Raw genomic sequence first — 24,486 nt, 5'->3', positions numbered from 1 at the left:
TGGTATCTTCTAACTCCTGGAATTTCATTACTGTCCATTTCAACTGTCCCATCATCTATGATGTCTTCCAAGGATAGTGGGAGGGGGGATGGGTAGATAGTTCGAATAGGAAAGTGTTTTGCTATACAAGTTTGAGGATTTGAGCACAATCCTCAAATGTTTTTAAGCACTTGCTTAAAAAGCTGGGCAGGGTAGCCAGGCCTGGTGCTTGCTGGCTAGATAGTCTAACCTGATTGGTTGGCCCTGGATTCCAGTGAGAGCTTGTCTCAAAATCAATAAATAAATAAGTAAATCAACAAAAATTAAAATTCTTATTTAAAAAATATATTTGTTAGGTTCCAAACTCCAAAAGGCAATGCATACATCCAGAAACAAAGATCTAGGCTCAGCTTAAAGTGGGCTATAGAAGGATTTTGGGGGGTTAGACAAAAGCTTGCAATCAGCACTTCTCAGGAACCTGGGAAGCAGGTTTCTGTCTTCCAAATGAGTTACTCTCATTATCATCCCTTGATTCTCTGGCAAAGGGGACATATGACTCTCCGTTGACATCTGCCTATGGGTACAGATGAAAGCCCACAGATAGGTCTCTGTCATTCTTAATTGCAATAGGGGACATTTGGTTTATACTTCTTGCTCAAATTTATCCTTCTCAGATCTTTATGATGACATTGATGGTGTTGATGGTGGGGCCCCATCTTGTCCCAGGCCCCAGCTTTAACTGTGAGAGGCCTTGCCAAGATTGTCGCTATGTTGTTGGTCCATTCACAGCTACAAAGTCTTTCACCTTAGAAACATTCTGGCTTTACAGTAAATTTGGGTACAAAAGATGGACCTGCTACTTGCTGCAGACACACATTTTAAAACTTTAAGTTTAAATTCCCTCAGTCTCTTAAATGAAGGCTTCTAAAGGGAGACACTAAATTGGTTTCATTTGTGAAAATCAGGCCTTGCTACTAGGTCTCCCACCAGGAAAGACAAATGCAGAGAGGTTCGCCTCACTCACAGGCTTCCAGATGACAAAGGCAAACTCACAAAACTGGTTTCAGTGAAAAGAACAAACTCAAATTACTATGATGTTGTTACTAAAAAATTTGCTTTTACTATTCCTGCATTAAAAAAAACCAACAACAAATAAACGTGCGTTTTGATGACTGCTCTCAGTAATCAAGCACCAGCGTCTAATGATAAATGATCGGATATTTCCAGAAGAAAGGAAAAGAAAACATTTTGAGTTTATGTAAATTGCAAAGGTTTAAGGCAGTGATTTAAGGGATGTGGGAAAATGAGATAGATAATACATGATGTTAAGACGTCAAAAGTTCAGAGTTTTAACATATTAATTAATGATGTTATTAGGCTTACCTTGGTAAAGTACTGGCTACTAAACCTGCTTATTAAATTACCATAGTCACAGGCAAAAATTTTAAATTTTTTTGGTTGTTTTCTAAATATTGACTTAAAGGTACTTCTCATAGTGCTGAAAAAAATCTCCATCCAACCTATATCTACCCAGCCCTCTGGACAGAAAAAAAGAGCTTTTGTGGCCTCATCCTAGAAGACTTTCCTCCCCAAGATTTTCCCCTGAGTTCTCTTTCCTGGCAGGAATTTGTCTTACCACTGATGAATGTTCATGCTTCGGCCATGTTAACAACTTTTCAGGCTTTATTTTTACTATGGCTCAAAAGGGTGACTCTACTCAAGTTGCTTACAGACACTTGTTAGCTGGTTTTTCTACCCTGAGAATTTCAGTGCGCATTATAGACAGGGGTCACACCATGTATCAAAAAGCTTCTTTTATCTCGTCTGTCAATTTTAAAGATTCACACAAGCTTTAAGGAGTTGTGTCTTGGATCCATCAAATGGTCTTGTTTATCAAATGGTCAAATGGACTCCTTCCTCCCCGACTGTCGGAGGTGTGTTCTTTTTGTCTTGCCGTCCTCCCAGTCAAAAAGATGTAATGGAGTAGCAAGTAAAGATTCCGCCTAAACGCCTTAACTTTACCTTCTGTCCCTAGTCTAAATCTGTCTGAGCAGATTTCCACTTAGCTGACAAACACTATCCAGGAATCAAGCTGCAGCCTGCAACTGCTCTAAAATGAGCTCCTCTCTCTAGCCTCAAGTGACCCTGCAAAAGCAGAAAGCCCTGGACTTGCTGAGAACTGACTCGAACCAGTCCCTGATGTGAACTAATCTGACCGATGTGATTCCTCCCCAGCCCCTCCAGTTTGTTTCACGCAAAATTACTTGGATTCTCCTTTCAAAAATAAAAGATGAAACTGGGAAACAAAAGCCAAGGTGGATAGCTCCAGAATACTGATGTCCAAGGTTGGCCCCCACCTTCCTTACAAGTTCATTCCCTGGGTTTGAGTCTGAATGAAACCCTGTCAACACCGCACACACCGCAGGAACAGGACGCAGAGATAGGGGAGCCTTTGGCCTTGTAATTTGCTATCATGACAGAGGCTTATGGGCCTCAGAATTCACAGGAATGCCTTTCTTTACAAGCTAGCCATCGGAATTTAGGAAAACAACCTTAACTGAAGAGATTAAATTTGGAAAATGAGGATGGCTGATGCCTGAAATGCTTTGAATAATAGTAACTAGGATTCCATTTCCCCAAGACTCCCTTGCTAATGGGGCCCGCTTTGCCACTGAATATTACTGAGTCTGACTCTGCTCACTTTGTCCTGTGGATTCTACTCAGGGAACAGGTGAACTTACTTTACTATACCGCCTTGGCTAATGTCTCTATTCGTTCCAATGTTGTGTTCTGTTGCTCTGGTCTCCTTTCTGATTTTGTTGGAAATAGAGTTATCATCCTTCCATTTGACCTGTTTCTTTTCCTTAGGGAGAGTGAGTTAGATATCTGCCTAGGTCCCCTCTCCTGCACAGCATTTTTGCTTTGGAGAGCTACACCTGCTTCTGTTGCCATCCTGGGTGGAATATACGGCTCTGATTGGTTGGCATTTTGGGTTGATCTTGCAATGTCATGTGGTCATTGGAATGTCAACATACACGATTTAAAAAAAAAGTCTTTAACTTTTAATTACCACCAAAAGAGCACACTGCACATGTCTGGAACACCTTCATAAAGGACTGGAGGAAAAACTATGTGGAAAGAAAATGAATCCGACCAGAAATAGATTTTATTCAGCAAAGCCAAGCCAATTCTAAATCAGTCAAACCTCTGGAACATACAGACCTGTGAAGATGAAAAGAAATGTTTACTGCAAGCTGTTCAAATCTTGAATTTGTAATGTAACAACAGTAGGCTCATTCAGACAGTGAAACTAGATGCTGGATACCACTTTGTGTATGTACACATGCACACATATACACATTCCACACATACTAATAATAAAATCAAATTAAAATTAAAAAAATATATATTAGCCAGAATATTCTGCAAGACAGAAAGCACATCAGCAAAGTTTGTGAAACCCTACAGATGTCAACGCAGAACACTGGTAGCAATGAGCGTGGTTACAGGAAAGAAACAGGCTCAGAAAAGGACAGGACAGTTTGTAACAGAAAAGGAGTAAAGAGAGCTCAGACCACATAGTACTGAAGAATGAAATTGCTTCTTGCTAAATCACAGCTGTGGCCATGGGGAAGTAGGAAAATAGCCACATCAAAGCTTGGGTTTATAGTCTCTAGACCTATATCATCATGTAAAATACCATGAAAAACGACGGCTGTCAGCATTGCTCAGTGGGTAAACATACCCACCATTAAGCCTGATGGTGCGCGTTTGATTTTGGAGATCCACGGGGTGGAAAGGGATAAGTAGCTCCTGTTAGTTGTCCCCTGACTGTCGGGGCCGGCTGGTCTGTTCGCACAGGACTGAAAATAGGAGTGAGGACGGAGGGGAAAAAATAGACAAGAGACGGAAGAATAGAGCTGGGAGGGCTTTCAGTGAATACTGCCAGAGCCCCAAGTTTATCACTTCCAGTCCTTATAGATGCCAAACAAAAGGGGCGGGCGAAAGACTTCCTTACCATGACACAAGGAACAAGCAAGTGTAATTACTCCTTACATCTAAAAGACACCTAGTAACCACACCCTAAGCCGAACAGCCTGTTGTCTGGTCTTTGAGGAGCAAGACTTCCAGTAGCCACACCTTTGGCCAAATATCCTGCTATTCAGCCTTGAGGAGGAAGATAGGTTTGAACTCTCTGAACTTTAGTCCAAATGAAATGAATTAAAAACTGTGGGTCTCCGCATCTGGCCTCCACATATGCTCCATCTCATGCATATGTATACAGGCACGTGTGAGTACACACACACACACACACACACACACACACACACACGCACACACACACACACACACACGGTGTTTTTCCTCAATTTTGCCTTAAGACTATTGCAATTGTTTGGGGGTCTTTTTTTCTATACACATGCTAAAACCTGTTTACCAATATCTTGAAGAAGCAACAACACTTAAGGATTATAATCAACAATTTAGCAGTACTCAGCACTGATTCATCTTTTTATTTAAGGCTTAATTTTCCCATTGGTAATTCTCTTTCTTCTCAGTACAAAAGACTATTTTCTTTTGATAAAATTTTATTTTTATCAAAATAGATATTTTCTGGTTTTAAACTGTTATAATGGAGTATTTTCAGTTCATTATGTATATATGGAAATGTCATTTACATTTCATATTGCTTAATATTTGATGACTTTGCTAAATTCATTTAGTGGCACCAAAAGTGTGTAGATCATTTTGAATATCTACTGTATACAACTAAATCATCCACAAATAATGGTTGTCATAGTTGTATTTTTCCAATATTTGCAAATCATATGGTATTATTATGTGTTTTGTGAGTTACAAGTAGAGATCCTTGCCTTTCTCTTGATCTTATTTTGCAGTATGTAGTTGCAGATATTTTTTTGGTAGATGTGTTTTATCAGTTCGAGAAAGCTTTATTCTTGGCCTAACTATTGAGGGGTTTTGTTTTCACTGCTGAAGTACTGGGTTTTTTTACTCCTATTTCAATGATTACCCTTGTCTCCCCTTTATAGCTGTCATAAATTACAGGCTGTAATGTCCCCTGCAGATGTTACCAAATTGATCAATTTTCTAAAGTTAAGCCAGTTTTGATTTTCTGGGGCAAATGCCATTAGGTCATGGTAAATTATTTCTTTTTACGAATCACTGCATCCTAAAAATATCTGTTTATGAGAGATAAGAGCCTAATATTCTTCCCCAGGTTTGGGGGGATGATTTTGTGCTGATCTTATAACTCAAAAGCTTCATGAGATAGTCTCCTTTCCTTTGATCTTTGTAAGAGTTTATTTAGACTTGAAGGTATTTCTTTCTTAAATGTTGGGCTATTTCTCCATGGACCCTTTTAGCATGGAGTTTTTTTTTTTTTTAATTGTGGGAGTTTTGGCAGCTGGATCTTCACTTTTTCTAAGTAATGCACAACTCCTTAGATTCTTTTATTTATTCTTTTCAATTTTGGAGAGTTGCTTTTTTCAAGAATGTCTCCCTTTTATCTAAATTTTCAACAATATTGGCATAAACTTGCGCACAAAACATTACACATCATTACATTAACATCCATACACTATATCCAAGTGTTTACTGTGGGTAATTCATGTATTCACATTCTCATGTGGGTAATTTATGGTTTTGCTCAATAGTTTTGGTCAAACTTTTCAAAACACCAAAGCCCTTGTTGACTTTCTCTTCTGTTCTTGACTTTACAAATTTCCCCTGTTGATTTTAACTTTCTTCATTATTTTATTTTTTTCTATTTTCTTTGAGTTTGTCTTTTTCTAGATCCTGAATATTAATACCTGCATAAACAACTTTTCCTTTTCGAGTGTGCACACTGTTAGTATCCAGGCACACCTTGACCCTGCCCCTTGGGAACCTGGCACAGTGCATCACGCCCTGCATCACACCTGGGTGCATGACAGACAGATCCTTTAAAAGACAAGCCACACCTACTCCTGATCTCTGCCTTTCTGCCATTTCTCTGAGGAATCAGCTTTCTGTCTCTTTTCTTTTTCCTCTTTTTCTCTTTCTCTTAATCCCTCTTTCTCTCTCTCCCTTTCTCTTTTTCCTCCCCCATTCCCTTTATCTCAATAGACTCTGCACTCAAGCTCTGTCTGTATGGAGTGTTTTCTTCCTGCCTGCAGTCCTCAACCACCATGGGACCCATGGGACCCACCAAGGTCCCAACTCATACTGTATCATAACACACACACACACACACACACACACACGCACACACACACACACACACGCATGCATACACACTGCCCGAGATTTCTGTCTCACCCAGTCCCGCAGATGTTTATCCCAAAGAAGCACACAAAGGCCTACATTAATTATAAACTGGTTGGCCTATTAGAATAGGCTTCTTATTAACTCTTACATCTTAAATTAACCCATAATTCTTGTCTGTGTTAGCCACGTGGCTCGGTACCTTTTATCAGTGAGGTATTCTCATCTTGCTTTCTCTGTGTCTGCTGACTGAGCCTTTCCTCCACCTAGAATTCTCCTGTTCTGGTTGTCCTGCCTGTACTTCTTGCCTGACTACTGGCCAATCAGCGTTTTATTAAAATACAAGTCACAAATTTTTACAGAGTACAAGACCATTGTCACACAGTGTGTGTGTGTGCATGCACACACACACACATAAATTTTCTTTTAAGTCTTAGTTACATCATATAATTTTAAATGGCATCTTTTAATTTCTCTTCAATCAAAGATGTTTTCTGTGTTTCATTTTTATTTTGTTTTTCACATATGTTATTTGCTTTTATTAGTGCATATTAAAATGTCTTTGTGTCTTCATTAGCACACATATAAAATAGTGGATTTCATTCTGACATTTTCTTACATGCATATAAAGACTCTCATTGTTCTTACCTCCTCCTCCTCTCTCTCTTGTTCCTTGCATCCATTCTTCCCCAATAGTCTCCCTCCTGCTTCTGTGCCTTTTCCTATGTCTAGAGTTCACGTAAGATAATGTGATTGTTTTCTGTCTGAGACCAGCTTATTTATCATAACCTGGTGACCTGCACGTCTGTCCATTTTCCTGCCTTGAGGCAATATGTGACTAACCAGATTGGGGGCCCATAGATGATTTTTAAATATAATGTCTGAATGAGATAAAATGTACCTTGTTTAATTCAAGTCCCCATTCTCAGCTGCTCAGATCTATCCTAGAAGGTCCTATTATTGTAGCCGAAGGTTTATCACTTCAAAACATCTTTGCATTCTTTTTAGTCTAATAGGAGGGATTAGCTCTTGAGTTGCAAGGCTAGGAAACCGTACACTCCACCTGTCTTTTGTATCCTTTTCTCTACTTCCTGGTAAATCTGCTTACGCGGATCTGTTTTTAGCATACAGGGCAAATTCCTAAAGTTAGCTGGAGTTTTTTTGGTTGCCCATGATGACTTCCTGCATCAGACAGTAGGGCACTGGGGTGTCTGGAAGGGCTCACATCCCTTTATGCACACCAATGACTGCTGGTGACAGCCATCATCTGGGAACATAGCAGGAGCTGCTGATTGGTGACCTCGCTTCCTTCTCATCGGACTTCTCCACAGACTCTCTGAGTTTTCTTCCTGGTGGCAGCTGAGCTTCAAGCAGGAGCATTACAATGTAGTCTCGATATTTCACTCGGGCAGAATTTAGTGATCAAAGTTAGCTCGGAATCTCACTCTGGTTTGGGAATCTCTCAACATCATGGGTAGCAGAGTGAAAAGCACATGGTAATCTATCAAATCATATCTGCAACTCCTCTGTCGTTTTAATTTATCATAGAGTAAGAAGTTAAAAGGTTGCAGGCCACAGAGTCCAGCCAGATTTAAGGAAAGAGGAAACACACTCCATCCTTAAATAGGGAGAGTTCTAAGAGATAGTGCGGGCTAGGTTGGGAAAGCACATTTGTAATCCCAGCATCAGAATGGGAGCACTTTGGAGTGGGAGGAAGATCGGGAGTTCATTGTCATTGTTGGATGCACAGAGAATTCAAGGCTTTACTTGGGCAAACTTGAGAATTCAAAACAACAACGTTAGAATAAGATGAGGCAGTTTGTCACCAGCTCAGTGGGCTTCAAAGTCTATTTTGCACATTATAATTGCAACATGATTTGATGTGTGTCGGGGGGTGTTGTTAGGCACATCTGTTAGTCTACACATCTATTGCTTGATCAGTCTGTTAACTCTTCTGATCTTGGATAATTTTCCTCATGGACTTGAAAAAAATCTTCCCTTTTCACATTTGAAACAATTCTGATCAGTTGAGCTTGCATAAATCAAGTTTTCTGAAAATGGTTACAAATGACTTGCCCGCTGTGTCATGCTGGCCCAGAGACAGAACTGTACACAGAGTGAAAACCGTAAATGACCTCCAGCGAGCAGTGCTTTGTTCCAGACAACCAGGTCTCTAGATAACACATGGTACATGAGCTGCTTAATCATCTGGGCTGACTGTGAGGGAGCTGGTATGTCACAGAACACCATTGTATTTAAGGCTTGACCATGATTATCTGTGACTTGTTAGTTAACGTCTCAGAACTCAATTATAGCTGCATCTTACCTTCTGCCTTAGCCTTCCACCCAATAGCAATTTGAAGTGAAGTTCCAAATCCATTTTCTGTTCTTGACTTTCTTTCACACTCCAGCATGGGAATATGGAACTTATGAGGACAGAACAAGTAGCCTGGGATTATTTGGCGTGGTAATTCTGTTCTATGGCTTAAGGAAGCATCAAACTCTTCGATGAAATCTCTGTTTTATTTCTTTGATGCTATCTATATCAGCTTGGGTGTAAGGAATTTTCAAAAATCAATTGGAGGTATGAGGGGAAAAGGAATTGAAACTACTTCCCTCTTTTTTTGTTCAGCAATCATTTCAACAACGCAGGAATCATTGAGCCTTTTTGAAGCTCAAATAGAAGCAACCTGTGTGTAAAGTCACCAGGGCATGGCAAAATCGTTAAAAGTACAAACCTGAGCAGTTTTTCTTAAAAATTTCTTCAGTGATTACCGTTCCATTCAACTTTTCTACAGGAGTTGATTTTTAAAAATTCCTATTTGCCAGAAAACCCAGCAATTTTCCCTCGGCTGGTAAAATGCTAGCCTCTCTGAGTGATTCTTCCACACTGTAATGAATAATTTACTGATACTTAGAGTAAGTCAAAAGCTAAGGATGGGGAGGTTGAAATGAACACACTTTAAAGGCACTTACACAGGCAGACCCTTCCCTGACTGCCAGCCAAATTGTTTTAAAGCAATTTTGAGCTTTCTGATTTCTAGGAGGAAATTACATGAAGGTCGGATCTTAGAAATAAAGTTTGTGAAGTATCTTGTTATGCAGTGATCCCAGCACTCTGCACTCTGCCTTCTGAAAAGCGGTCTCCTTTGGCCTGGAACAAAGGCAGACTCTGGATGGGCAGAAAAGAACAGATATTGTCACTGGGGAAGCCACTAGTCTCCAACTGTGTTTACAACTCTGGGAGAGTAAGTGGGACTGAATTTAGATACCCAGAGTTCTGTCTCAGGCCTCAGATGGTTTCAGATTCCTCTGGGATCATAACATCTGCCTGCATATGAACTCAGACAAAATGAAACTTTTCTGGTATTTCACGTCAGACAGATAATGATTCATTTGTATTTATAAGTGGAAGCTAAAAACAGAACAAACAAAACAAAAACCTTGATCTCTTAAAAGTAGGGAATGGAATAGTGGTCAGTATAAGCTGAGAAGGGTGAAGGGGAAAGGAATAGAGAGATTGAGTAGATAGTAGACACCCAAACACTGTTAGATTAGGCATAAGCTCTGGGATCTGAGCATATGGTTACTTGAAAGGAGTTTCCAAAAAATTATTTAGTATCTCTAGTTAATAAGATGATTAAAAGTTTCAAATTACAATGAAATTTATGAAGATCGGGAAATGTTTAGAATCTTGATTTGATCTATGTATATTATCAATTATAACACTGTAAACCATATGTATAATTATCATGCTTTAATTTGAAGTTTAAAAAGTATACTGTCAGAAAAGACAAGAGTTAGAGCTAAAAATTCAAAGGTCATCATTAAAACTGCTTTTCAGATTTACTTTTATTATCTATTAATTTTATGCGTATGAATATTTTATGTGTATATATGTGTGACACATGTAAGCAGTGTCCATGAAGTCTAAAAGTGGACATTGGACACCCTAAAATTGAAGTAACCATGGTTGTGAGCAGTCATGTGGGTGCTTGGAACCAAACGTTAGCCCTCTATAAGACCAGCAAGTGCTTTTAACCACTGAGCTATCTCTCCAGGCCCTTTAGTTTTATTTATGTGCCTGTGCATATGTGCACATGTGTGTGTGTGTGTGTGTGTGTGCATGTGCATGGTGCATGTGTGTGTGCGTGTGTGTGTGTGTGTGTGTGTGTGTGTGATGTACATATGGGTATCCACATAAGCCAGAAGATGATATCAGATCCTATGGAACTTGAGTTATAGGCAGTTGTATGGTATCTTATAGGTGCTGAGATTTGAACTTGGGTCCTCTGGGAGAAGAAGCACTGCAGATCCATTTCTCCAACTCCAATATGTAAAGTTTTAAGATTGTATAAGATCACCAGAAAGTGTAGATATAATAGAGTCCCCATGACCATGGTGTCATTCAATCACCATTAGTTTCTGTGTGTCTGCGGTGAAGAAATGATAAGTATACCTTGTAAAAAATACTTTGTAGTTACTGTTTTTTAGTAGAGTAAGAAGTATGGTTGGTAAAAATTTCTGTCAGAGTTGAAAAGAGTTAAGGATCTGAGCCATTTCATGAAATGAACCAGAATAGAAGTGAAGAACTTGAAGTCAGACTTCCAGATCGCACATTGCAGCAGTACCACTGTTTGCTGCTCCCATCCATCTCATAGAATCCATCTGACCCAAAGGCTACACTCTTCCCCAGCAGTAAATGGCTACACTCTTCCACAGAGGTCAGGCTTTGTGCGTTTTGGTCAAGGAAAAAGGGCTGCCAGTGCTCTCGAAATGTAGAAAGTTCACAGAAGACTGTAGGAAGAAAGTCCATGCTACTAAAGGTCTTCATTGTCTGAAAATGATTGTATCCAGCCCTGGAATAAGACTGACATCATAGGTAGCAAAGGAGAGACCTAGATCCTGTTTGGTATCCCTGAGATGTGGCATTAACCAACACAGATAACCATCCTTCTGTTGTGGGAGCTAAATAAACATCCTTGTTCTATTCTTTTTTTTTTTTTTTTTTTTTTTTTTTTTTTTTTTTTTTTTTGAGACAGGGTTTCTCTGTCCTGGAGCTCCCTTTGTAGACCAGGCTGGCCTAGAAATCACAGAGATCCACCTGGCTCTGCCTCCCAAGTGCTGGGATTAAAGGCGTGCGCCACCACCGCCCAGCCTCTTGTTCTATTCTTGATTCATGCACTCAGTGGGTGCATCATGAGTATGGTGTCCAGTGGGCTGTCCTTGGCCTTTTTTTCTTTGTTTTATGAGGTGCAGTTTCTCTGTGCAGCCCTGACTATCCTAGAACTTGCTCTGTAGACCAGGTTGGCCTTGAACACACAGAGCTCTGCCTGCCTCTGCCTCCCGAGTGCTAGGATTAAAGGCATTTGCCTCCACTGCCTGGCAGTCCTTGGCCTTTTAAAGACTATAGGGGGAATGTTGAATGTAAGTTTGATCCTGCTCAAAAGATGACTGGCTTTTGGCTTGACTTCGGAACACATTCATAAACCTTCAAATTCGGGTAAATTCAAAGTGGAAAAAGCTGTATAAGAATTTTCCAGCAATTCAAACTCTTGCCCATGATGAATAACAAAGGACAAAAAAAGTAAAAGAAAGTGCTTCCAAAATAAAACAGATAAATGCTTGGGAGTAGCTAAGTCAAAGTACATGGCTATAACATCTGGCCATGACCCTATCAGACTCCTATTGTCCCTAGACTGATTGCTTGTGGTTGCCTTTCACTCGGCTGGTTTTGTACATTTGAGAATTCAGTATTTTATTCATGAATCCACATGTGCTTGTGATTCTTACCATGTGTTCTTTCTTACCATGTATCCTGTTGTAGGTATATGACAGATGAGGAGAGCAGGGGTCAAAGAAGCCAGGTAGCATTGCAATGTTAACTCAGCCTACAAGGAAGAAACTTCATATGTAGTAGCGTACCCTAGTTATTCAGTGCCAACTGTATAGAGTACTTAGCTTGAATGGAGAGTCATCACTTACTTATTGAGGGGGTAGCTGAGTCTTCCTCAGTTCTGCTATAGAGTCACAGCGTACAGACCCGTATTTAAATCCTACACCAGTTCCACACATTGTCATCCTGAGAGGATGGCTATTAGAACCATCTATGTACAAAAGGAGAGGAACAGGATGTTTTCCCAAGTAACTCTAATACACTGTCATTGGCTTTGTGCATAATGACCCTGGATATTGTCACCATGACAACACACTCTCCTTAGTCCTATTCAGACCATTAGACATATGTTATAAATAGAATATTCAGTCTCGTTCAAGCCATTTGTGTCTTTACTTTTATTATAATAAGAGAAATAATAAATGACATATTAGCTTTTTGCTCTGAAACCTGTGAATTTCATGAAGTTCTTATTTAATAAGTAATGTAGCCACAAGAGGCATATATAATTTCATATTTTTCTTTAACAATTTCTTTTTTAATTAATTAGTGTATTTTTTAAAAAAATAATCTTTTCTCATTTTACATACCAATCCCAGTTCCCACTCGCTCCCCTCCTCCCATTTTCTCCACCTCTCTCCACACCCTACTCCCTATCCACACCTCAGAGAGAGTAAGGCTTCCCATGGGAAGACAAGAAAGTATATCACATCACTTTGAGGCTGGACCAAGGCCCTCCTCACTATATTTAGACTGAACAAGGTTTCCCTCCGAAGAGAATAGGCTCCAAAAAGCCAGTTCAAGCATTAGGGATAAATCCTGGTACCACTGCCAGTGGCCTCACAGACTGTCCCAGCCATCCACCTGCCCCTACATTCAGAGAGAATAGTTTGGGCCTATGCTGGTTCTCAGCTGTCAGTCCAGTCAGTGAGCTCCCATTAGCTCAGACAAGCTATTTCAGTGGGTGTCCCCATCATGGTCTTGACCCATTTGCTCATATTATTGTTCCTCCCTCTCTTCAACTGGACTCTGGGAGCTCAGCCCAGTGCTTCGCTGTGGATCTGTGCATCTGCTTCTATCAGTTGCTGGATAAAGGGACTATGATGACATTTAAGGTAGTCACCAATCTGATTACAGGGGAAGGCCAGTTCAGCTACCCTCTACACTATTGTTTAGGGTCATAGCTGGGGTCATCCTTGTGGATTCCTGGGAATTTCCCGAGTGCCAGGTTTCTTGCTAGCCTCATAATGGTTCCCTCAATCAAGATATCTTTTTTCTTGCTCTCTATCTCTGTCCTTCCCCCATCTTGTCCATCCCATTCCGTCATGTTGTCCTCACTCCCCCCTTTTTCCCCTCTTGCTCCCCTTTCACACTCCCTTCTCCCTCTACCTGCACACTGTCAATTTTGTCAGGAGATCTTGCCTATCTCCCCGTCACAGGGGGACAATGTATGTTTCTCTTAGGGTTCTCCTTGTTACCTAGATTCTGTAGGGTCATGGACTATATAGCCTGGCTATCCTTTGCTTTACATCTAATATCCATTTATAAATAAGTACATACTGTGTTTATCTTTCTGGGTCTGGGTTGCCTCACTTGGGATGGTCTTTTTCTAGTTCCAACTACTTGCAAGCAGATTGTGACCTAAGGGTTATGTTTTCTGGCATCTTTCTCCTTTGGAAGCTACATAACATCTCCTTGACTCTGCCTACTCTTTCCCTGTATCTCTGTTCAAAATTCCTGACTGGCTTTACAAGACATTTGCTGAAATAATTTCTTTAATAACCAATGCTAATAAAACGTATTCACAGTATAGAGAGGGGTATCACACATCACCTCACCTTTTCGGGCCAAAGGAAGGTTTAAACTCTAACATAGTAAAATTACATACAACAAAACAGGTATCAAGCAAGAATTACAGTTACAATATTTAGTCTATTTGTATCTGACAAAATTAAAGAAAATATACTAACATCTATTTTATCTTTCTGAGTCTAAAGTTTCATATTTAATTTATCTTTTATCATAACTAAGGAAATCTATATCTGTCTTCAATTCTTCAAAGACTCCAGAAGGATATAACATTACCTAAGTAAACAGAAAGTACATTGTAAGCAATTTCCAAAGTTCTAGAATTGACAGAGACATCTCGCTTCCTTGACAATAACTCAAAGTTCTTCTGTAACATTGGGGCATCCATCTTCAGCCTACTGGCCCATAGTATCCAGCAGACTTTTCCATAACGCAGGAAACTTGACAATCTTTTCTGTCTTTTAATGGCAAAGTTCATCAGTTGCTTTCTTCTGTTTCCGCAGAATGCCTGGAAGGCTCTTTCATGAAGCAGGAACCCTGAAGGACTGTCTAACCTTTAGGCAAATTCAGCAATTATATCTGTGGGTCCTGTATGTCCAGTTCATACAGCACACCATCAAGCAGTCCAGGCAAGAGAAATTTCTTGCCCAAATAGCTAGAAAACTCCATAAGGAAACTCTTCGATGCCCATTTTCCTCTTGAAGTAATTGGTGCTACCAGAAGCAGATGTGTCTCATTGTTGAGAAAAGTCTAAGTTTTTAAAATATTTTAAATGCCATATTCCATAGGTCTTTGGAGTGTTGAAGATTATTTATCTAACTGAAATATATCTCTGTACATCTAGAAAACCTAACTAACATGACTACAAGTTTGACTATTATAAATGACTACCTATTAATCTGTAATTTTAGTTATATATTTTAAAATAAGCTGTCTAAATATAATACCTTAAACAAGAGCAGAAATATATGTAACAAAATTGACCTTAAATTTATATCAATAGACCAATGCAAAATATTCATCTCTATATCATATCTCCCTTATGTTTTATAAAGATATTAACTGTGACCATTAATGACTTATACCCAAACCCTTTTAAATGAAAACATTTATAAACATCATTTTGGGAATTTGGGTGTTGTTTTCTCCAAACTGCTTCCTATTTTTTGTTGGGTGAAGTATTTTTAGGGTTCACGGAGACCTTTTGTGGGATCTTGTTCTACCAAACCACATTAGCCTGGAAGGAATCCACAGGCTAATTCTCATTTTCTTTAGAACCAAAAGCAGAACCTCTTTTCCAAAGTAACATATCCTCAGACTCAAATTTTGAAGTTGATACCTTTAAAATATGTATGTTAGTTTAGCTTAACAGCCTGTACAATGACATTTTTCTCTGCAGTTATTAATTTAAAAACACAATAATATACATAATACAGAGTCTCTATGTATTTTCCATCTTTTCGTGACTTATTTTTCTTCATTCCTTTAGTCTATGACTGTTTACTATCTCTTTAAAACTATTTACTTTTAAAGCCAGGTGATGGTGGCGCACGCCTTTAATCCCAGCACTCGGGAGGCAGAGGCAGGCAGATCTCTGTGAGTTCGAGACCAGCCTGGTCTACAGAGCTAGTTCCAGGACAGGCTCCAAAGCCACAGAGAAACCCTGTCTCNTCGAGACCAGCCTGGTCTACAGAGCTAGTTCCAGGACAGGCTCCAAAGCCACAGAGAAACCCTGTCTCGAAAAACCAAAAAAAAAAAAAAAAAACTATTTACTTTTTTGTAATGTCTATACATTTTTAAACACACTGTGACCCATTCAGAAGTTTATTTTTGTCTGAATCTGTCTTTATTGCATATCTGTAATAATTTTATGACCAGAAGTCCATTTTTTAAAGGCTAAGCAGGCATGGCTAGGACCAACTCCATGGCCCTGCCTGTTTGTTCCACCCAGTCCAATATGGCAGAGGCATGTTCACTGCCTCTGTGAGTCATACTTACTGCGCCAGCTCCAGGGACACAGTGGGTCTATGTTGCCATTAAGAAATTTGTAACATGCTTCTCCTAGACCCCATTTAACTGCAAAACCTCCTGAGACAGCCAGAGGTTGTTCTGCCAGCATGAACCAAAAAGCCATTTTTAATGAAGTTTTGCCACTAAATCTGAGTCAGAAAGCTTCTCAAAGGAGCTGCACCTCTGCTTGCCACCAGCAAACAAACCCTATCTGGAAATAAGCTGCTACCAAGAGCTGTGTTTAACTCTGTTCTTTTGTGTCTAGAATTCCTTCCCAAGGTCTCTCAGTTTTTATGTGGATGTAGTTGCCCAACTTCCCTGACCCAAATAATCACACAGAAACTTTATTACTTACAATACTACTTTGCCAATAGCTTAAATGTATTTCTAGTTAGCTTTTATATTATTCAATTGCATCTTAAATTATATTAACTTATATTAATTCATTTTTATTAATCTGTGTATCACCATGAGGCTGTGGCCTACTGGTAAGGTTCTAACTGATGTGTCCTTCTCCTTTGACAGCTACATGGTGTCTCCTTGATTCTGCCTACTCTCTCTCTCTATCTCTTTCAGTCTATATTCTGCCATGCCATAGGCCAAAGCAACTTCATTCCTTAGCCAATAAAAACAACACAAACAGAAGGACATCCCATATCCTTGCTCTAGATAAAACTTCAAGTACTATGTTGAATAGATATGGAGAGAGTGAACAGCTTTGTTTTGTTCCTGATTGTAGTGGAATTGCTTTGATTTTCTCTCCATTTAATTTGATGTTGACTGCCAGCTTGCTGTATATTGTTTTTATTATGTTTGGATTCATTCCTTGAATTCCTTATCTCTCCAACACCTTTATCATGAAGCAGTGTTGGATTTTGTTGAATGCTTTTCAGCATCTAATGAGATGATCATGTGGTGTATTTCTTTCATTTTATTTATACAGTAGATTACATTGATAGATTTTCATGTGTTGAACCATCCCTGAATCTCTGGGCTGAAGCCAACTTGATAATGGTGGATGATTTTTTAAAATGTATTCTTAGATTAGGTTTGCCAATATTTTATTGAATATTTTTGCATAAATTTTCGTGAGGGAGATTGGTCTGTAATTCTCTTTCTTGATTTTTTTTTGTGAGATTTGGCTATTAGGGTAACTGTAGTCTCATAAAAAAAATAATTTGGCAATGTCCCATCTGTTTCTATTGTGTGAAACACTTTGAGGAGTATAAATATTAGCTCTGTTTTGAAGTTCTTATAGAATTCTGGGTTGAAGCCATTGGACTCTAGGCTTTTTATTGATTGGTAGACTTTTGATGATGGTTTCTGTTTCTTTAGGGGTTATAGGTCTATTTAAATTGTTCTATCTGGCCTGATTCAACTTTGGTATGTGGTACCTATCCCTTAAAATTGTTCATTTCTTTTAGATTTTCCAATTTTGTGGAGTACAAGTTTTTGAGGTATGATCTAATGATTCTCTAGATTTCCTCAGTGTCTGTTGTTATGCCCTCTACTCATTTCTGAATTTGTTAGTTTGGATGTTTTCTCTCTGCCTTTTGATTAATTTGGATAAGGGTTTGTCTATCTTGTTGATTTTCTCAAAGAACCAGCTCTTTGTTTCATTAATTATTTGTATTGTTTTCTTTATTTATATTTTATTCATTTCAGTCTTCAATTTGAATATTTTCTGTAATCTGCTCCTCCTGGGTGAGTCTGCTTATTTTTGTTCTAGAGCTTTCAGGTGTGCTGTTAAGCTGCTAGTGTGAGATTTCTCCACTTTCTCTATGTAGGCACTTATTATTTTCCTCTTTTAAAAATTACTTTATCAATAATACCAATCAAAATTTCCAGTTCCTCCCCTCCTCCCACTTCCCTCTCACTCCCCCTCCCCCTTCCCCCCTCCACTTATTATTATGAACTTTCTTCTTAGTATTGCTTTCATAGTGTTCCATAGGTTTGGGTACATTGTGCCTTCATTTTTATAAAATTCTAGGAAGTCTTTAATTGCCTTCTTTATTGCTTCCTTGACCAAAGGGTAATTCAATTTAGCACTGTTCAATTTCCATGAGTTTGTAGGTTTTCTGCAATTAGTGTTGTTGAATTCTAATTTTAAGCCATGGTGATCCGATAAGACTGGGGGGTTTGTTCCAGTTTTGTTTTGTTTTGTATTTGTTATTTCTTTTGTTACTGAGTATGTGGTCACTTTTGAAGAAGGTTCCATGAGGTGCTGAGAAGAAGGTATACTCTTTTGTGTTTGACTGAAATGTTCTATAGATATCCATTTGATTCATGACAGCTGTTTGTTCTCTTCTTTCTCTGTTAAGTTTTTGTCTGGCTTACCTTTTCCTTGGTGGGAGTGGGGTGATGAAGTCATCTGCTATTAGTGTGTGGGGTTTGATGTGCAATTTGAGCTTTATTAATGTTTCTTATACTTATGTGGGTGCTCTTGTATTTGGGGCATAGATGTTCAATATTAAAACTTTATCTTAATGAATTTTTCCTGTGGTGAGTATGAAGTATCCTTCTCCATATCTTTTGATTGATTTTAGTTTGAAGTCTGATTTGTTAGATATTATGATAGTTACATCCGCATGTTGCTTAGGTCATTTTGATTGATAAATCTTTTCCCAACCCTTCACTCTGAGGTAATGTTTGTTTTTGAAGTTAAGGTGTATTTCTTGTATTCAGAAGAAGAATGGATCCTGTTTCCATATCTATTCTGTGTCTTTTTATAAGTGAATGAGTCCATTGATATTAATGACCAGTGATTGTTAATTCCTGTTATTTTTTTGGTGGTAGTGTTTGTGTGTTTCCCTTCTTTGGGGCTTTCTGGTGTGATGCTATCTGCTTCCTGTGTTTTTGTTGGTGCAGCTTGCTTCCTTGGGTTGGAGTTTTCCTTCTGGTACTTTCTGTTAGGCTGGGTTTGAGGATAGGTTTTGTCTAAATCTTTGCTGGGTATAATATAGTCTGTGCTTGCATCCATAGTTTCTTAGTATCTGCAGTACATATGTCCAGGACCTTTAGGCTTTCATGATTTTCACTGAGAAATTGGGTGTAGTTCTCATAAGTCTGCTTTTATATGTTACTAGGTCTTTTTCCTTTGCAGCTCCTAATATTCTTTCTTTATTCTGTATGCTTAGTGTTTTGATTATTATATGACAAGGGGACTTTATTTTTGGTTTAGTCTATTTGGTTTTCTGTAAGCTTCTTGTATCTTGATAGACACATCTTTCTTTAGGTTGGAAAAATTTTCTTCTATGATTTTGTTGAATATATTTTTGTGCCTTTGAGCTAGAGTTCTTCTGATTCTTCCATCCCTATATTCTTAGGTTTGGTCTTTTCATGGTGTCCCAGATTTCCTGGATATTTGTGTTAAGAATTTATTGGATTTAGCATTTCTTTGACCAATAAATCTATTTCCTCTATTGTATATTCAACGCCTGAGATTCTTTCTTCCGTCTCTTGTATTCTGTTGGTTATACTTGCATCTGTAGTTCCTGTTCATTTGCCAGATTTTCCATTTTCAGAATTCCCTCAGTTTCTGTTTTCTTTATTGCCTCTGTTTCAGTCTTCAAGTCTTGAATTGTTTGAACTGTGTGCTTCACCTGCTTGATTGTTTTTTCTTGTTTATTTTTTGGCTTTCCTTAAGAGATTTATTGATTTCTTTCAATTTTTTGTCTTTTCATTTAATTCTTTATTTCCTCTTTAAAGGTCTCTACTGTTAGGTTGGGAGCTTAGGTCCCAGCCCCCAGGTCTGGTCTGGACTTCAAATCCCAGCAGGCCAGGTCCTGACCCCTCCCATTCCTCAGGGTACAGAAGTAATCCCTCAAAAGAAGAACATGTGGTCTCCCTTTCTTCCTCCTGGGGGTGTGTTCCTGTGGCTTCCAGGTTTCCCCCTCAGGGCCACCCGAGAGCGTAGATCTCCCATTAAACCTGGATATTTCTTAATTTGGCTTGTTTTGATTTGGCTTGATTGGGATTTTTGCGTCATCAGGGAGCTTGCATTAGGAAATATTCCTAACATCTACCATCTTCATAAAGTTATATTTATGGTTGTTTTCTTCTGCTTCTTCTGGATTAGGATGTTTAGGCCTTCCTGTTGTATGACCACTGGATTCTGCTATTTCCATGTTGTTTGTTAGGTTATTATGTGTATTCTTGCATTAGTGCCTACCTGTCTCTTTATCCAATTAGTGCAGGCAGTGTCTTTGCCTCTTGGTCTAATCCTTGCAGATGATGTCTATGTCTCAGGGATCCTCTCTTGGACCGATTGTTGCCATTGCTGTCTGTGTCTCAGGGAGCCACTGAGGTTGCAGGGGGGATAGGTGGGTTTGGAGGTGGAGAGAGACTTGTAGATTACAGGGTCCAATAGATGGGGGTGTGGAACAGCCCACTTGTAGGTGGCTTGCCTGTTGGCCAGCTAGTGCAAATGAAGTAGGTGGGGAAGGGGTCTAGAGCTTTTGCCCCAGTTCCTAGGACTTAGAGAATGGGCTATGCAGCTGGGGAGTTGGTCACTCACCTCTTCATCTTCTCTGTGTGTTGACTGAGGTTTTTCTGTCCCACCTGGTCCTACCATCTGTTAAGTCCCTAAGAATCACACAGAGGTCTACATTAGTTATAAACTATTTGGCCCATTAGCTCAGGCTTCTTATTAACTACTTCTTATAACTTATATTAGCCCATAATTCTTGTCTGAGTCAGCCACGTGGCTTGGTACCTTTTTCAGCAAGGCAGTCACATCTTGCTTCCTCTGAGGCTGGGACACCACTGCAGACTATGATTCTCTCTTCCCAATATGCTCATTGCCCTACTTCTACTTCCTGCCAGGTCACCCTGCCTGTACTTCCTGCCTGGCTACTGGCCAATGAGCGTTTTATTAAAAATAATACAAGTGACAGGATAAAAGACCATTGTCCCACAGCACTCACCCCTTTAAAAAAGCAAGAACTCTGAATCCAATATACCTTGTTTAGCTTTTCTCCTGACCATTATCCATAACAACTTGCAACCAACATTCTAAACAAAGGAAAATATCTATAGTCCATTTGGGGGGAATGTGGGCATAGTTTCCTATTTTTTTTTTTTGAGACTAAACTTCTCTGTGTATTATTGACTGTCCTGGAACTCACTCTGTAAACAAGGCTGTCCTTGAACTTACAGAGATCTGCCTGCTTTTGCCTCTCAAGTGCTAAGATTAAATTTGTGTGCCACCACAACTTGAACTAACAGAGATCCGTTTACCTTTACCTCCCAAGTGTTGGGATTAAAAGTGTGTGCCACCACACCCGACTATTCTCTTTTTTTTTCTATTTTCTTTAAAGGACTTTAACCTTTTTCTTTTCTCTCCCAAGCCTTATTTTTAAGCACACTGTAAAACATTTAGAGATTGTGTTTGCCTTTGAATCTGTCTTTACTGTATATCTTTCTTTTTCTGACCACATGAGTCTTTAATTTGCTAAACAATATGGCTAGGATTAAAGCTATAGCTTTGAGGCTGAATCCAGCCCATTCTTTAGCTTTCTGAGAGTCTAGCCTCATGGCAGAGGTACTGGCTGGAGCGATGTTTATTGCCACAACTCTATGGCATTTCAAGGTCCCTGCCACCACTGAAAAGTATGCAGTCAGCTTTTCTTCAACACCATTTAAGTGTTTCGTGGCAGGACCTCCTAAAAGAGCTGCAGAGTTTTGCAGCTAAAGCTGAGTCAGAAAGACTCTCTTAAATGAGAGTGCTTGCCTCTAGCAAGCAGAGCCCACTCAAGAAAGTGTTGCTATCAATAAGCCATGCTAAACTCTATTATTTTATGTGTAGAATTATTTCCCAAGCTCTCTCAGGTTTTCTGTGGATGCAGTTTCCCCATGTTGGGCACCATTCTGTTGACTGAGGTTTTCTGTCCTGCCTGGTCCATTTAGTCCCAAAGAATCACACAGAGGTCTACATTAGTTATAAACTGATTGGCCCACTAACTCAGACTTCTTAACGAACTAATTCTTATAACTTATATTAGCCAATAATTCTTGTCTGAGTTATCCATGTGGCTTGGTACTTTTTTCAGCAAGGCACTCACATCTTGCTTCCTCTGAGGCTGTGTCATGACTGCATTCTGTGCTTCCCTCTTCCCAACATTCTCATTGTCCCACCTCTACTTCATGCCTGGTTGCCCCGCCTGTATTTCCTGCCTGACTACTTGCCAATCAGCATTTTATTAAAAAGAATACAAGTGACAGGATAAAAGACCATTGTCCCACAGCATCTGTGCAGTCACAGACTGTGCTGCAGAGAGTTTTCTTTAACAATTTCAAACATCTATACAATGTGTTTTGATTGTGTTTACTATTCATTACTTTCTTTTATCTTCCCCTCCTGTTAATCCCTTCTCAGTAAGTCCCCTCTTCCTTCCATCAATTTCTTTTGGGGTCCCACTTGCATGGTTGTGAGTGGGAGCTTATTTACTAAAACATAGGTAATTTGCCAGTGGCTACACTACTGAAGAAAATGACTCCCTGCATCCATTAACTGGCAATAGCTCTTCTGGGAGGTGATGGCCTCTTAATCCCTTCCTGTCCCATTGTGGAATGTTGCTAGTCTCAGTTTTGGACAGGTCTCCTGCAGGTAACCATGGCTTCTGTGAATCTGCGTGTACAATTGCCACTTCATGTCCTGATATTTCACAGCTTCCCTCCCCATGTTCTGGTTCGTACATTTTTTTGTGTCCACTTTTATACAGTGTTCTTAGGTCTTGGAGGAAGATTATTTCACATTTAAAACATTTCTTGGCCCCTTAATGAATAATAAATAACCCATCACCTTTTAAGTGAAAAATTACATGCCAAAAACACAAAGGTAAACCATAAATGGCTCGTAGTGCCAGGACATCGACAACACATAAGCCTATGTTCCTGTGCAAGGACTGTGAATCTGCAAACTTTAAATCAGAGATCATGTCACATAGCATTACAGTCATTCTCTGTAATGCTGACACAACCAATTATCGACATCTCTTTACATTTTTGGTTTGTTTTAGATCTCATTCAGAGAATCTCATCCTGTCACAGCAGTGAAGAGTTTGTAATGTACCAAATGACAAGCTGGCCAAATTAGGGAGCTAGGGTTTTTATCACTGTAAAGAGACACCATGACCACGACAACTCTTATAAAGGAAAAACATTTCATTGAGGTGGCTTACATTTTCAGAGTTTTAGCCCATTATCATCACAGTGGGAGCACGATGGCATGGAGGCAGACATGGCGCTGGCTATATCTTGATACAGAAGCAACAGAAAGTAGATTGTGACTTCTGGGAGTAGCTTGAACATAGGAGACCTTAAAGCTAACCCCCATAGTGACACACTTCCTCCAACAAGGCCACACCTCCTAATAGTACCACCCTTCGGGGGCCATTCTCTTTCAAACTACCACAAACACATTAATTCTAACCAGCAGATTGTCTTTCAAAATGAATTTCAAAATGTCAAAAACAAATTTGATAAGGAAGCATCTTTATGTATTTAATGAGATGTGCTCCAGGAGAGTGTTTGTGAGTTTTATTTTGAATTTTAATTATGTGAATGGGTGTGTGTCTGTGTTAGATTTGTGCACATGAGTAGAGAAGGCATCGGATACCCTGGAACCAGAGTGCTTGTCAATCATGCAAAGAGGATGCTGGGAATTGGACTGCAGTCTTCTGCAAAAAGCAATGTGTTTTCTTAACTTTGAGCCATCTCTTCAGTCCCTAGAAAAGTCTTAAGAAAACAAAAAAAATCTGCATTACTTAATTATATCTTCTAGTCAGCATTGATAATTGTCTCTCTGATTTTTCTACGAATAGTGAAGGTGAGAGCTGGGTAGAAGTGGTAAATTAATAAATTGCTATGCGTTAGGCATGATTTTATCTGCCTGTTTGTACTCATTAATCCTTGTAATACTCTACTGAGGAATGCATTGCCACCCGACTCATCTTGACAGCGAGGCACTCAGAGTTAAAAAAAAAAAACACTCAGCCACTTGGCAGGTTCCTAGTGAAGAGGCAAAACAGGAAATTCTGGACTTTACTTATATTCATCTTCATTGATTTAAAAGTCCACTTTTATTCAATTTCAAAATACAGACCATTTCTAGAAGAATGTCTGTAGGTGACCATCAAACAAAGACATTTATTTTGAATCCTTTGTTGGATGACTTGGATTATTTGCTTGTATCTTGGCATGAGTAAAACCTGCTTCCTCTCATTCTACAGAACCGAATGTCTGTGCCAGCCTCTGCATGGGAACCAGGGGTCATTGCTATGTTTTAGTTCAGGTTCCCGGATCCCTGCACATGTCACGGTGCATGCTAATGGCTCCAGGTGGCAGTGATGCAATTGGCTTTGCTTAATGAGACCATTAGCAGCCAGTGCCGCCACTGCTGTGGTGGATGCAAAAACAACTCTCAGTTTGGAATTAAATCAAGATGCTTTCTGGCCGTGAAGGCAATGGAAAGAATCAAAAATATAACTCTAAAAGGGACCATTAATATTCCCTTAGAGATTCCCTAA

The 24,486-nt window shown here is 39.3% G+C and overlaps 1 long non-coding RNA gene across 2 annotated transcripts in view; it reads right to left on the bottom strand.

Moving 5' to 3' along the window:
* Positions 1-24,486, bottom strand: part of LOC126494861 (uncharacterized) — a 65,479-nt gene that overhangs the window by 20,611 nt on the left and 20,382 nt on the right. For both annotated transcript variants that reach the window (XR_007590087.1, XR_007590086.1), the window contains exon 2: positions 20,475-20,542. This is a non-coding gene — a long non-coding RNA (uncharacterized lncRNA). The remainder of the gene's footprint in view (positions 1-20,474; positions 20,543-24,486) is intronic.

Source organism: Alexandromys fortis, unplaced genomic scaffold, assembly GCF_014885135.2.
Source record: "Alexandromys fortis isolate MF-2015 unplaced genomic scaffold, M_Fortis_MF-2015_v1.1 scaffold_421, whole genome shotgun sequence".
Classification (NCBI taxonomy): domain Eukaryota; kingdom Metazoa; phylum Chordata; class Mammalia; order Rodentia; family Cricetidae; genus Alexandromys; species Alexandromys fortis.
This window is presented reverse-complemented; position numbering and strand designations above follow the sequence as displayed.